This window comes from Rhea americana, unplaced genomic scaffold (assembly GCF_003343005.1).
Source record: "Rhea americana isolate MKP2758 unplaced genomic scaffold, rheAme1 scaffold_547, whole genome shotgun sequence".
NCBI classification, from domain to species: domain Eukaryota; kingdom Metazoa; phylum Chordata; class Aves; order Rheiformes; family Rheidae; genus Rhea; species Rhea americana.
In genome coordinates, this window is record NW_028186698.1 from 24103 (window position 1) to 37033 (window position 12931).

At 38.9% G+C, this 12931-nt stretch overlaps 1 protein-coding gene across 10 annotated transcripts in view; it reads right to left on the bottom strand.

The window, feature by feature from the left end:
- LOC146588038 (uncharacterized) overlaps positions 1-12931 on the bottom strand; it is a 136681-nt gene that overhangs the window by 21351 nt on the left and 102399 nt on the right. For all 10 annotated transcript variants that reach the window (XR_014897511.1, XR_014897509.1, XR_014897508.1 and 7 more), the window contains one exon: positions 4724-4862. The gene's annotated coding sequence lies outside the window, so the exon portion shown is untranslated. The remainder of the gene's footprint in view (positions 1-4723; positions 4863-12931) is intronic.

Sequence of the window (12931 nt, forward strand, 5' to 3'; positions counted from 1 at the left end):
CCYTTTCAGTACTGAAATGTGGTTTCTGAAATATTTTATTACAATTTTGATATTACCTTAGACTTAGGTTATCATTTGGTTTCATTTAAGCCATTACCAGGCTCTAACATAAACAGGATTTTGCACATCAGCTGTTCAGCAGTAACTCTATGACTTTTAGTCCAAATAAACAATATAACAAGATAGCTTATTCCCTGCACTRTGGTTCTGTCTACTGTGATATAATTACAGGACTTACATAGTTAAATGCTTTAGCACAAGAGACATCTGCTACTGTATATAATTTATCTAGCAAGATTAAATATTTATATCTGTACAGTTACAACTTAATTGTCACCAAAATAAGTTCAATTCACTTAGACTTCACACTAAGGACAAACAAAAGGCTAGACAAAAAGTTATAAGAAGGCGAGGGCACATCTGAGATCCTACAGCTCACTGGGGGCTCTAGTCAGGTCTGTGAGGAGCCAGTGTAGGATTCCCAGCCTGGAAACAGTCTCTAAATAGCAGGCACTCACCTCTTCATTTTCAAAGCTCTCAATAGCCCAGCTCTTTGGAAACATGTCAGAGAATGCAACTGCTTGCCCAATAGCACATCACATTCATTCCTTACGCTACCTCAGTTCACATTGTGCCTACACTGGAAGCAGGCAGCACAAGTTGAATTTCTTTCATCTGTACCGGCACAATAACCCACACGCCCCATCTTCGGGGGAGTGCTCTAACTGCAGCCTCTTACAAGTGGACACAACTCTGGCGCAAGGCAAAGACCACCCCATGGTTTGGAAGGACCTCTAACCTATGGGCCCGTGCTAACCATATTCTGAGAGCATTTGCTGGACTGAGTCCCCCTAAGGTGAGGACTAACACATTTCTAGAATCTGGTAAGATTTACCTACCGAGGTGCTCAGAGAAGGGCAGTAGCAACCACTTCATTTCAGAGCCTAATGGCCATACTTACTATACAGCTAAGCTCTTCCAAGACTAATGCATCTCTAGAGACTTAATTGACTGTATAACAAAAGAAAAAGATGACAGCTGACAATACTGCAGTAAATGTGCAGAGGTTTTTCCACATCACAGTTTTAAAATTAGATGTTTAAACTTTGACGTCCAATTTTTCTAACTTTGAATCTGGCACTCTATATAATGTCTTCTGAAGATTAAACACCAGCTATAAATGTCACCTATTATCTGGGCTGGAAAGGAGGTGATATTTTTGGCAACATTAAATTCTTATAGAATTTCTTCAGCACCAAGATTCCTTAGTACTTATTTTGTAGTTATGTGTCCATGTTCTCTGGAATTCTTTGTGTAGGAACTTTCTGCCATGATTTGGTTTGGTATTTGAACTGAAATTCAGTTTCTGTTTTGTGTGGTTCAGTCATGCCCCCATCCCTCCAACTGTTCAGGTTTCTTTCCCCTTGTTCAGAGAATTTATTATCTGACATTAATTCYCTGAGCCTATAGATTAACCGTCCTGGCATATTTAAAGTCTAAGATTTGAAAACAATCAAATATGCAGCAAAGGTGAAATATGACACTATCTGAAAATAAATGTTACAGAGAGATCTGCAGGCAACATTTCAGGAGTTATATGAAATCCCATTTTTGTTCTCATTTCCTAGTGGCAGTCAGTGAATCTTATCTTCCTCTTCAGGAATATGACTGTGAGGAATTATTTGCTAATGTTAGAGAGCTAAAATGTACCAGTCTATCAGAAGTTGAACCTGGTGATCTGGTACATTGCAGTTTAATTCTGTTCAAGGAAAATTACTATCCCCTCAGGATGGTAACTCTTCAGAAATATCACTCTGTACTTTGCTATTTCTTGCCTCCAAGGACAAATGTAAACTCTGAACAAAGGCAATGTCTTATGACTAAAAACCAAAGGAAGAYTGCAGAATTCCTTTAATTAAACATTATATGTAAATGCAAAACATAAATTCATAGTATGCAGAGAAAAAGATACAAACAAATAAAAAAAAATCACAGTTACTGTGTCTGGAAGGCTGCAGATGAAATAGATTCCAGCAACCTATGATACTTAACCAAATATTTATACTTCAACCTAACAATTTTTGAAGCAGCATGATAGGTATACTCTAGAAAATAGATTTATCCTTTGCCAGAAACAGCATCCAAAGAAAAACAGAAAATGCTTATTGGTTTATTAATGGCCTGATTGAATAAAGACTGTGTGTATCAGCTTTACGACACTTACTTTCCCTAATTGCTCTGGCAGCCTCTGAAGTTACTCCATGTTTTTTATGTAGCTTCCTGTTCTCACTTTTAAGTATTTCAAGGGACAGTTGAATATTATGAAATGAAAATGCAATTGTGAAAAAAATTATAAGCCACTCCAAAATACCGTCTTAAGCATCTATGTGACAGATGCTAGTGCATTGCCTAAAGGTTAAAATGGATGCATTTAGCATCTGTTACTGAGGTACAATGATACAGATTAGAACATTATGTTTGTGTTTAGATTATCTGCTATAAACACATCCGGGTGACTGTACTGGGATTAATTTTTTGAAGCCTGACATTTGTGTACTATCACCTAATTGTTATCTGGTCCTCATGGGGTTTCTTGGCAATTCCGTGACTAACTTCCCCCACTCAGCTAAAGTTAGGGAAATAAGAARAATGAAAAGGTCAGACTTCTGAAGCAATCTTGACCATCTGCTTAACATTTACATCACAAAAATAATAGAATAACTCTGTAACCACAGGCACATGTGATAAAGGACAAACTTTTTCCCTTTTGCAGTGCAAGCACCTTCTCATGCAGAATCTGGCACAGATTCTTGTCCCAAACGCATGAGACTTGTTCCCCATTTTCTTCCAGGATGCCAGCAACTCAGCCTCTAGCTGAAGTTCAGTAAGACAAACTATTTTTTGACTTTTCTTGGTCAAACTGTTGCATTGCATTCTAAATACTTACTCTGAATATCTGTCTATGCTCTTTCCCTTCCATAATAATTTCCAGCCTTGCCTACTGCCTCTAACAATCAACATAACCTGTCACTTTCTGCAGGCAATAGTTATCACTTCCTTCAATCTACGATGCAAAATGAAAAATGAAAGGGGAAAGAAGTAGCTTATAAAGTCCATAACAACAAGAATAAGAGTTTATATGATGGATTGGTTTCTTCTCACTTGAGCCTAGGGAGGACAATAAAACACCAGTGATGCATTTTGCTCCAAAAGTTTCAATGCCACTGAAATTCAAATGTTTAAAATACAGTGGAATATGAACTTTGACTGTATAGCCCTTTAAATAAAAATAGCATTTTTACTACTATAGTCTTCCCAAGTGCCTGCTTCTTCCTAGTATGTTTCCCATCCTAATACTGTATGTTTTTGCAGCTGGCAATTGACACCGCCAATCAGCATTTATGTTCAATGTTATTTAATATATTCCCACCAGAAAGATATTTTTACTATTCAATTTCAGTATCTTCTTAAAGTGTCTTGCATATAAAGTTCATATCGTAATTTGCATTTTTCCCATAGAATAAGTAAATAAAGATTCAAGCAACAATGTTAAAAGAATTTAGGTTTGTTTGCTGAGAGATAAAGGGAGGGAGGGAGAGTTTTATGGGATAGAAAACTGCTTTTTACTGGAAATAAAGCTGCATTTATTTCTTTATGTTTCAGATGGCTATACTGGAGATAACTGGTATAGCATCATAACAGGATGGCGCTTTAGAAGTGCACTTGCATTTAATTTTTTAGGTATGGAAAAGCAACATGCTCAATTATACATGCAAGGATGAAAATTCCTCAAAATACTGCCCCATTCTACAGAATAGTCTCTTATACTACTACAGCTGGTCCTCCAAGAGGCAATTTGTATGGACCTGTGTGCATATGCCCTTTTTCCATGAAACTGGCATTTCCTGGCCTACCATTACGTGCTGTGGCTGAACACACACCACTCTACGTTCCCATAACGTTTCAGCACCGTGCTTGTAGGAAATTACATCTTCCCTTTTCTGTGCTGTCACAGGGTGATGCAGTGGGAACCTTCAGATGCGCATCTAGAGGGAACACCAGCCTGTTCTAGGGCTCAGGACCATTTTTTTGTACTCTTTTCATTCTTATATTGTTGAGATAAGACCAAAGCCATTTGAGTCCAGTGATCTCGTAATCCTTTTTGGAATTTCACACTTGCAAGACTCAAAAAACCCAGCACAACAGAGTCAGTTCAACCTGTGAGTAAGCAGCTGCCTAGATTACAAATAGTTCTTATGTTTACTCTTCCACTGTACCATGCACCGTGACACTGAAGTTAGCCTTTTGTCCATACTGCTCACAAAGCTGTAATTAAAATGGACTAATTCTACATTTGAAGAGTAGATGCGGTTTACACATATCTGCTCAAGGCATACCTGCCATCATTGCACTACAATAAGATGTAAATATCCCTCCTGCTATACCCTACTAAGCAAGTATTCTCTGACCCTTCCCCTGGCCTGAGAAAATTTTTATTCACACACAGCCAGCATAAAAATCCTATAACCTCTTTAATAATCTTCAAGCCAATACCTTCTGTTGAATTGGAGAAATAATCTTATGTGGCTACAGAAACAATGTTTGTATTTTATCAGTGTTGCTTCCACCAAAGGGTGGATTATCTGTTTCACATCTATTTAAACACAAGCAAGTTGCAACAAGGCAGACAGCAATTTGGACTTTATTGGCTGGGAAAACTGACCTCATAAATCTGACTTGATGCATCTGTCCTTTCGGCTGTCTGTGTATATGCCCATGCGTTCAGTTGGCCATGTGCCTGCTCAGTGGTGGATCAACTTCTGTGGCTACTGCATCAAGGATTTTCCATCTCACTCTCTTCTCTACAAAAATAAACATATTGTAAGAAGTACAGAAAAGATGACAAGTTTAGGACTGCTTGCATCTGCCAAAAGAACCAATGTACTGTTATGATAGATGGTCAGCATGCCATTGAAACAACCTACAGCATCAGACCTTCATTATATCTGTCTATTTCTCTAACAGACACTCTCATCCCAGTGCTTTCTGAGCCCTGGAGAGAGTCTATGAATGAAGCACATCACTGTATCATGTTGCAGCCCCATCCCACATACCAAATATCTTACAGCTCCCACTTCAGGATCAGAAGATTGGTATGTATTGCTTGAACCCAGTTAAAAACACCTAACTTTCAAATAGACCAAATTCAGCGTAGGGGATAAAGGATTGGAACTGGCATTGTATAAACGGAAAGTAGATACTATGATAAAACAGTTATTCTAGGTCCATGAAATTGCTGAATAGCATTTTCTAGAATGAAATGTTTCAGTTTATTTACTACCAAAGACACACAAAGCCTATGGCAGTACACAGTACAGATCCATAACAATGACTTTTTTGAATGCAGTCCCAACAATCCCTTTCACCTGCAGCATTCTGGCTAGTCAGTGATTTAAAATCATCTATATGGGTTTATATAATTTGTTCTCCATCAGTAAACCTATTTAGTACAGTTAGTGAATACAAGGGGAAAGGAAAAGAAGCACATTTTTCTCATTGCCTTCCTATAACTTCAGGATGAAGACTGTCAATCTATTTAAATTGAAAAATAAATAAATAAATCCCTAGACCAGTAGGCAGGCCTTAAAGCAATTTATACACTGTTGTCCCAAAATCTGGGTTCTGCTACCCGTAAAAACATTCTCTTCTGTCTATTAACTGCCACTGCTCTCTAAGAGCCTTCATATGAAACTTCACAAGAAGTGCTGCTATTACGTTTTACTAAAAAAGAGATACTATATGATAGAAACAGAGAAGAATGAAAAATTAAACACTAATTTTAGAAAGTCTCTCTCCTGCCTGAGATTTTCTTTCCAGCTGGACACAAGGGTAAGACCAATGCTGACAAAGATTTTCATTGCAATGTCTGAATTAGTTGCTAGATGCAACTACCAGCAGTAAACTAAATGCCTATGAAGGCCCGCATCTGCACTGATTTATGCTGGTTTCAGGCATTGCTGTTTAACTTCATAGTGGGAGAGCAAAAGATTAAAAAACAGCTTAGTTTCCCTACTACAGATTAATTCAGCTATCCAGCTGCTTAACAAAGAATGGGCTCATTCTATTGATCTAATTTCCTACTACTCGTTGAGAGGACACAGTAGTCTGATCCAATGTTAAGAGACTCCACCTCCCAATAGCTCTTCCAGTAGTGCAGAATAATATAAGATGATCATGGGAACAGCAGCTGACAGAGTAATCCACAGAACCCATTGATTTTTCCCTCCCTGTTTATTCCTCACATTTTAATTGAATTTTGTGGTTCAGTAGTGGTTGGAGGCTGTGCTTTCAGAGTCAGCTAAAGTACAAAGTAAAAAGAGTTAAAGCAATGGGGGGAGGGGGGATCAAATTCTTGAGCTGTGTCCAACTGAAATTAGACAAAAATAGACTCAAAGATTCTCATTGCAAATTTGACTCTGGAATGAAGGTTGTGTGTTTTTTTTTTGTTTTGTTTTTTATTGTTGTTGTTTTGGTTTGGGTTTTTCTTCTTTGCCCTCAATTCTTCCTTGCAATAAAGGGAACGTGAAAAGGAGAATACTGGGAAAGAGAAATTTTCTTGTTCCCAGCTAGCAGGTTAGAATTTTCAAGGGGGCTGGAGACTTTGAGGAACTCCATCTTGACCAGGTCCCAGAAGAAAGTTAACAGGGTGGAACAACTTGCTGTCAATCATCTCATAAATAAATACTTTCTTTGCCAGTAAGGACAGAACTTGGCTCATGGCCTCTCATCAATGCACTGTGTAAATGCTAGTTAGCKTACATGCTGGACATTTAAAGGCATTACAACATTAAATACTGGTCTARGGGAAATGGAGACATTCAAAAATAAAGATTAACAGTTCACTACTTCTGCAGCTCTGGGCAGAGCCCTCACATGCACTGTCTTTCCCTGTGCTTAAGTGAGTTTACCTCCAGTTAAATAATAGTACTTTCCACCATTTGAGAACATGGCCCTGCACCTCTCTCTTTCTGCCTTACCTGGAGAAGGCCTTTAAGAATCTAGGAGCTGAGATTTACAAACATCCTCAGAGACTCTGATGATACACTCCAGCTCAGTATCTCCCTATTCTCCACTGTCCCATGCAAGCAGCAGGCAATTTATACTCTTTCAGAGCACTGTCACAAAATCACAGTTCCATTCCAAAATGCCTGTGAGCTGTGCTATATTCTTTTTCAAAAGTTCAAGCAACTAAAGAACTGATAGGCCATATGCAAACAAAAAACACATTTCTATAAAAAGAAAGAGAACACACACACAGCACTTTTCACTTCAACTATAGGGTTTATACGATGACTTGTCAGATGCCCACACAAGTTTGGCTTGCATAAAGTTTGTGTAAGTTTGTAAGATGCCCACAAAAGAACTGCATGCATAAAGTCAAGGTCAGAGCCGAAGAAGAAAGYAGGCACTCTTTTAACCTCGGGTAAGGAATACTGGAGGTCCACAGTTGCTTACCACCTATGTTCTGAACACAGATCACCGATGCAAGACTACATCAATCAATATGATAGTTCAGTGAGACACACAGAAATGGTGACCAGGCTGAAAAAGCTGAGATGGCTAGATGACATACAATAACATTTTAGAAGTCTGGTTTCTGACAGCACTTCCAGCTTCTACAAAGAGTTCCYGTGTCTAGAAGCATGCAATGCATTGTGCTCAGCTGCTAGAAAATGGCAAAGTTAATGCCTGCCTGTTGCCTAGTGTAGTGACAAAGTATTGCTGAGCGTGCACTGCAGTTAGCAATAGCAAGTTTATTCAACTCCTTATTAATGTCACAGTCTTTCTCATGGAGAAAGAGTTCCTCTAATGTTTAGGGACACCATGTAATGTTTCTGAGAACTTGAACGGTACTCATGAGCCCTATCTGGGTTCTCAGAACTCTCTCTGCTTTGTGAAAAATAAMTTTTTTTTAATAGCAGAATCAAAAGGGCCTTCTGTTCTTTATGTGGAAAAAAATAAGCTTATGTACAACATGAGATTCATAAGTTTGAGTTCTGCTCTTAATATAGTAATACTTATAATTCCTAGGTAAATTTCCAAGCAGAATAAGTTTAGCCATCTGACAGCTTATATTTGGAATGATAAAAATTTTGGAAAGGCTTATGGAATGACAAACTCAATGTGAAATTCTTAAAATTGTATTTGCATGACCTGGGGAGCATAGTAAGAAGAGAAAAATCCAAAATACCAACACTACCTTTTCACATAATGAAGAATAGTTTTAAAATGTGATAAAATTTAGTGCTTCAAATGGATCACAGCAGAGGAAAGAGAATGATGCCAAGAAACATAGTAGAATGGCAGGAATYCATGTGGAGCCAAGCTTTCAGCACTGCAGATATTGGGTATTCATGCAAAAGCAAGGCTTGACACTCCCCACAAGGCTGCTGTATGTCCATGTCTAGCCAAAAGACCATGATCTTTTAGGAAGAAAGAAAAAGGGGGGGGGGGGAAGTGAGGCGTAAGTCTTCAGCAATATTGGTTATCTGCAATTTTTTCTACATAGCAATCATAGAATGGACCATTTTTTCCCCCGCATAACCTTGCTCCATCTAGATGCCAGTGCAGAGGTACAGGAGCATCTTACCACTCAAGAGTCATGCTCTGCAGGAAGGAACAAGCAGCAGGCTAGTGACACGTGCAAAGACTGCCAGATATGAAATGGCTGTGACAGTCAGGATGGAGACTTAACACGAAGCACATTGGATAATCTTCTTGATGTTTTGTCATCGCTCTTTGCAGCTTTGCACTGGCATCCCCTTCTTTTTTTTCCAAGAGCAAAAAATTTTGCAAGGTTATTTATGTCCTATCCTCATACAGGTTATCAGCTCTCACAGTGCTTTTCATTGACCATGAGATAGCTTTCACTCTTGTGCAATACAAACAAATTGTTCTCTGCTCTTTCCTATGCTGTTTCATTTGCATGGGAAGAGCATCCCTGCCAGATCAGTGCCCTGCTTCAGATCCTTCTTTATCACAATATTTACAAATGGAAAGCTCACACATTTGTGCTGAGACAACATCCCATTTTGCAGATCAGTAGCTTTCCTTTTGCCCACTTGGGATCATTCACATGTGCTCTCCTGTTTCCAGGCTCTTTCTTCAGATGAGGAGATCTTCCTGTCTTGCTTTTATCCAACTGGATTTTCTCCCTGAAATCTTTTAAGTAGGGATCGTTAAACAAAGGTTCAGCTAGACCCTCTCTCCTACAGTTTCTTGTAGTCTCTTTGCTTTGCTTTGGCTCTGCCCAAAACTGCCACTTTGCTCCATGCTGCTTATTTCAACTTCTCAGTGTGTTCTGTTACATGGAATAAAGTTTGAAACCAAAGGCTGCTTTTGATAAGTCCACATTTGATAAACTTATTTTCTTCTAAACTGAGCCATGCTCAGAGAATCTCATTCTGGCTAACCAAACTGGTTAGCACTGAAATATAAGCAACAGCAACACAGGTTTAGTTCTCTGCATTTGGACATTTCCTAATTCAACTTTCCAGGACTCCTGTAACTGCAAATTTATACTATCACCACTCAATGTGCAAGGTCATGTAAACTGTATCAGTTCCCCACAACAACTTTATGTGGATCAGGTTGCCAGAAGCTTTTCTGCAGGCAGGTATCAAACACTGACCAGCAATCACTGCGGAATAGAGAGGTAATCTCCTTTTCTTAATTCAGGCAAAATATGATCCCTCTATATTAAGAGTATCATAGATATTTTTCAAAGACTTTGAAAAAAAATCATGAAATATGCATGTTGATTTAATAAGTACTTAGCGGATGGTTAAATAAATGCATTTTTAAAAGGAATTTCAATCATTGTCAAGAGTTCCAAGCTATAACGAACTCAATGCACCACTTGTCTCATCATAGATATACTACTCTTTCTTGGTTGCTATTCATCCCTGGCAAAATAGTTAACTCATTCATTTCAGGTCTAAAGAAACAGTACAAATCTCACAGTGATAGTATATTCACATCTTCTGTAGAGTCTGTAGAGTCTCTTATTCTTTAATAGTGTATAGAAAAAGTTCACGTTCGCTGAGCACTACATGGCTGCATTATGTAAAGCTGCTGCTAGCAATATCAAAACATATTAAAAGTTTAACTCAGACAATGTGTTTCAGAAGAATTTGCTTTCTTTGGAGCTGGAATGTCCCCATAAAAAGGCATGATCTGTACTAGACAGAGCTGTCCAATGGTCTGCAAATGCTGCACATTATGTCCTGGAGTAAACTCTGCTTTCTTCTAACCCAAATTGGTTTGAATTCCTCCTGTGCATGCAAAGAACATTTCTGAACAATACTGAAGCTACATGTTTTTAACCTGAATTTTGATTTGTGTGTTTGCCTTATGTAGAGAGTGTTTTCAGGTTTTAGTGATTGCGAGTCTACTGATAATGCCATCAAGCCCCTTCATTGTACTTTTTCTTTCCCCTTTCTTTTTATGGGGTGTGGGGGTGGGGTGTTAACATGTCCCTGAAAAGCAGAACCATTCCTGTTTTCAAGGCTTGCCCCATTATCCCATCTGATTTGACCAAAAAACGTATTTTTCCCCAGATTCCCTCTTCCTGCTAGCCCTCTGAAACTACTGTTATTTAGGTAGACCTCTGCAGCATGCAATGATACAGCTGAACACACGCACACTCTTAACTTCTCCCTGCACAATACTTCGAGTATTTCACTTTTCTCTCCCTCTCAGTCAGCCTCTCACCTCTGTTTTGCCTCATACTCTGCTGTGCCCCTCACCATCTGCCATAGTTTCACCATTTCTCCCGAAAGCATTGTATTCCCTAGTCCTTCCCACTAACCCTTCCTGTTAATACCTATGTTTTGACATTAGAGCACAAGGCAGACAGGCAAGCACAGGAGATGTAAAAGTGAGTCAGTTGAGAGCTTCAYTTTACTGCTGATGAAGGCTGAGGGATTTTAATTTTGGAGACTTTGAGGAGATTTACCCAGCAATGCAGAAGTAGAAATCACTTCTGTATTACTGGAAGAAAAATCTGAGTGCTACAGTCCTACCAGGGTTGACTCCATGACCATTTTTCCTCATGGTAAAATTGTAAAGTTGTGCCTTCATTCAGTTTTTGCCTTAGAATGCTTCTCACATACAGAATTATGCCTCTTACTACAGAATAACTTAATATATATAAAGCACTTACACACCAGCTCAGTCCAAAGGTACTTCTGGCCTGGAGCTGTCTCCAACAGTGACCAGAAGATATGTAGGAAAACAGTGCAAGAAACAGGGAAAGTGCAGAGCAACTCTTCCTATCATATACCCTCCCAGTTTACTGCCTTTTTTAGTAGTAAAGACAAGTTGCAACTTTGGCAAGGAGTGCCAGCTTTTTACACTTTCACCATTCCTATTGTTCTTACACAATACAGGCTCAAGTCCTGGAAGACAAGTATGACATGAAATGCATTTAGAGCACTGCAGTAAATATGATCATTTGCATTTCTTTTTAGCCTTTCTTCCCCAAAGCTTCGTTATCATTTATCCTTAAAGGGCAAGAAGATATCAGACACAGAAATGGTGAAGAGTAGGAACACTTCTGACTTTCGTGATGCCAGGCCAGGATCCCTCCAACAGGGCACACTCTTCAAGACATTTTAAAGTGTTTGACAGTCCAAGGCTTCTGTCCTTAACAGCCACGTAAATCTGACTCCAAATTTGATGTTTAGCCTGTGCTCCTAATTTCATACRAGCACTTCCTACTACATTGTACCTCCCCTGGATATTACACCCTTGCTGTATGACTGAGCGGACTAGTGCTGACTGCATAAGCTAGAGTCAGCTGCAACTAGACACTGAAGCTTGTGTATGTGTACGCACACTATTTATAAATGCAGTGGCTATAACCCTTGTGCTTTAGGATAATAGTGATATTCTGACATCTAACAGACAGCAAGGGATTAAAAGAAAATAATTCTTGATGACTTTTTTTTTTGGGGGGGGAGGGGGGACAAGACAGGAAAAGAAAAGCATGTGTGCGTGTTGGGGGTGGAATGGAGTCCTCCAAAAAAGAYAGGACTATCTGCTCTTAGCAGCAAGGACGGATTGGTGTTCAGTCTGAGATATAACTCACGTGCCTGAAGGAAAACTGCAGGAAAGGCCTGATCTTCCTACTGTGGAAGTTAAAAGGCTTTGTCAATATATGCAGAATATGAACCCAACAGGAAAAAAAATAGCAGCAGGCTTGCAACCTAATGCCACTATTCTTTTCAGTGAATAAAAGCCACTTGAAAAAAAATTTCAAGGGGAAAAAAAAAGAAAAAGAGATGTTTTACACTTCATTGTTGTGAATCCAGTCTCCAAGCTTAGATAGTCACTCTCTCTCAGGTTGCACAAGGCTATACATTCCCCCAAACCAGCAGTCTCTCCAAGCACATTTTCCTTTTATAATAAAAATAACATTTTGAAAGTAAAATTGCTCTGTGACAAGAATAAATAACAGAACAGCAGCTGTAGTGATTAGCTTGCAAGTACTTGCATAATGCAATGCTAATGAGCTGAAATACACTCTAGCAGAATAACAAAATGATTTCTTCACATGGAGGAAGGCATTTATTTTTAATCATTATTATTATTACTTCTTTTATTCCCCCCTGCTCTTTAAATGAGCATTTGCCTCACTAGATGGCTAGACTACTGTTCTACCAGGTATCTCCACTGCTTACAAACATCACACAGCTCAGAGCATTTAAGAAAACATGTTTGTCTCTGAGAAATCACATACACAAGTCTTTAGGTACCTTTCTCCATCAGCATCCTGAGTCCTGCGTGAAGTCCTAGTCTCAGGAAGGGCATAATGGTTCAGAGAAGGGCAAATGCAATGTTTAAAGTGATGGAACGGCTGCTTTATGAG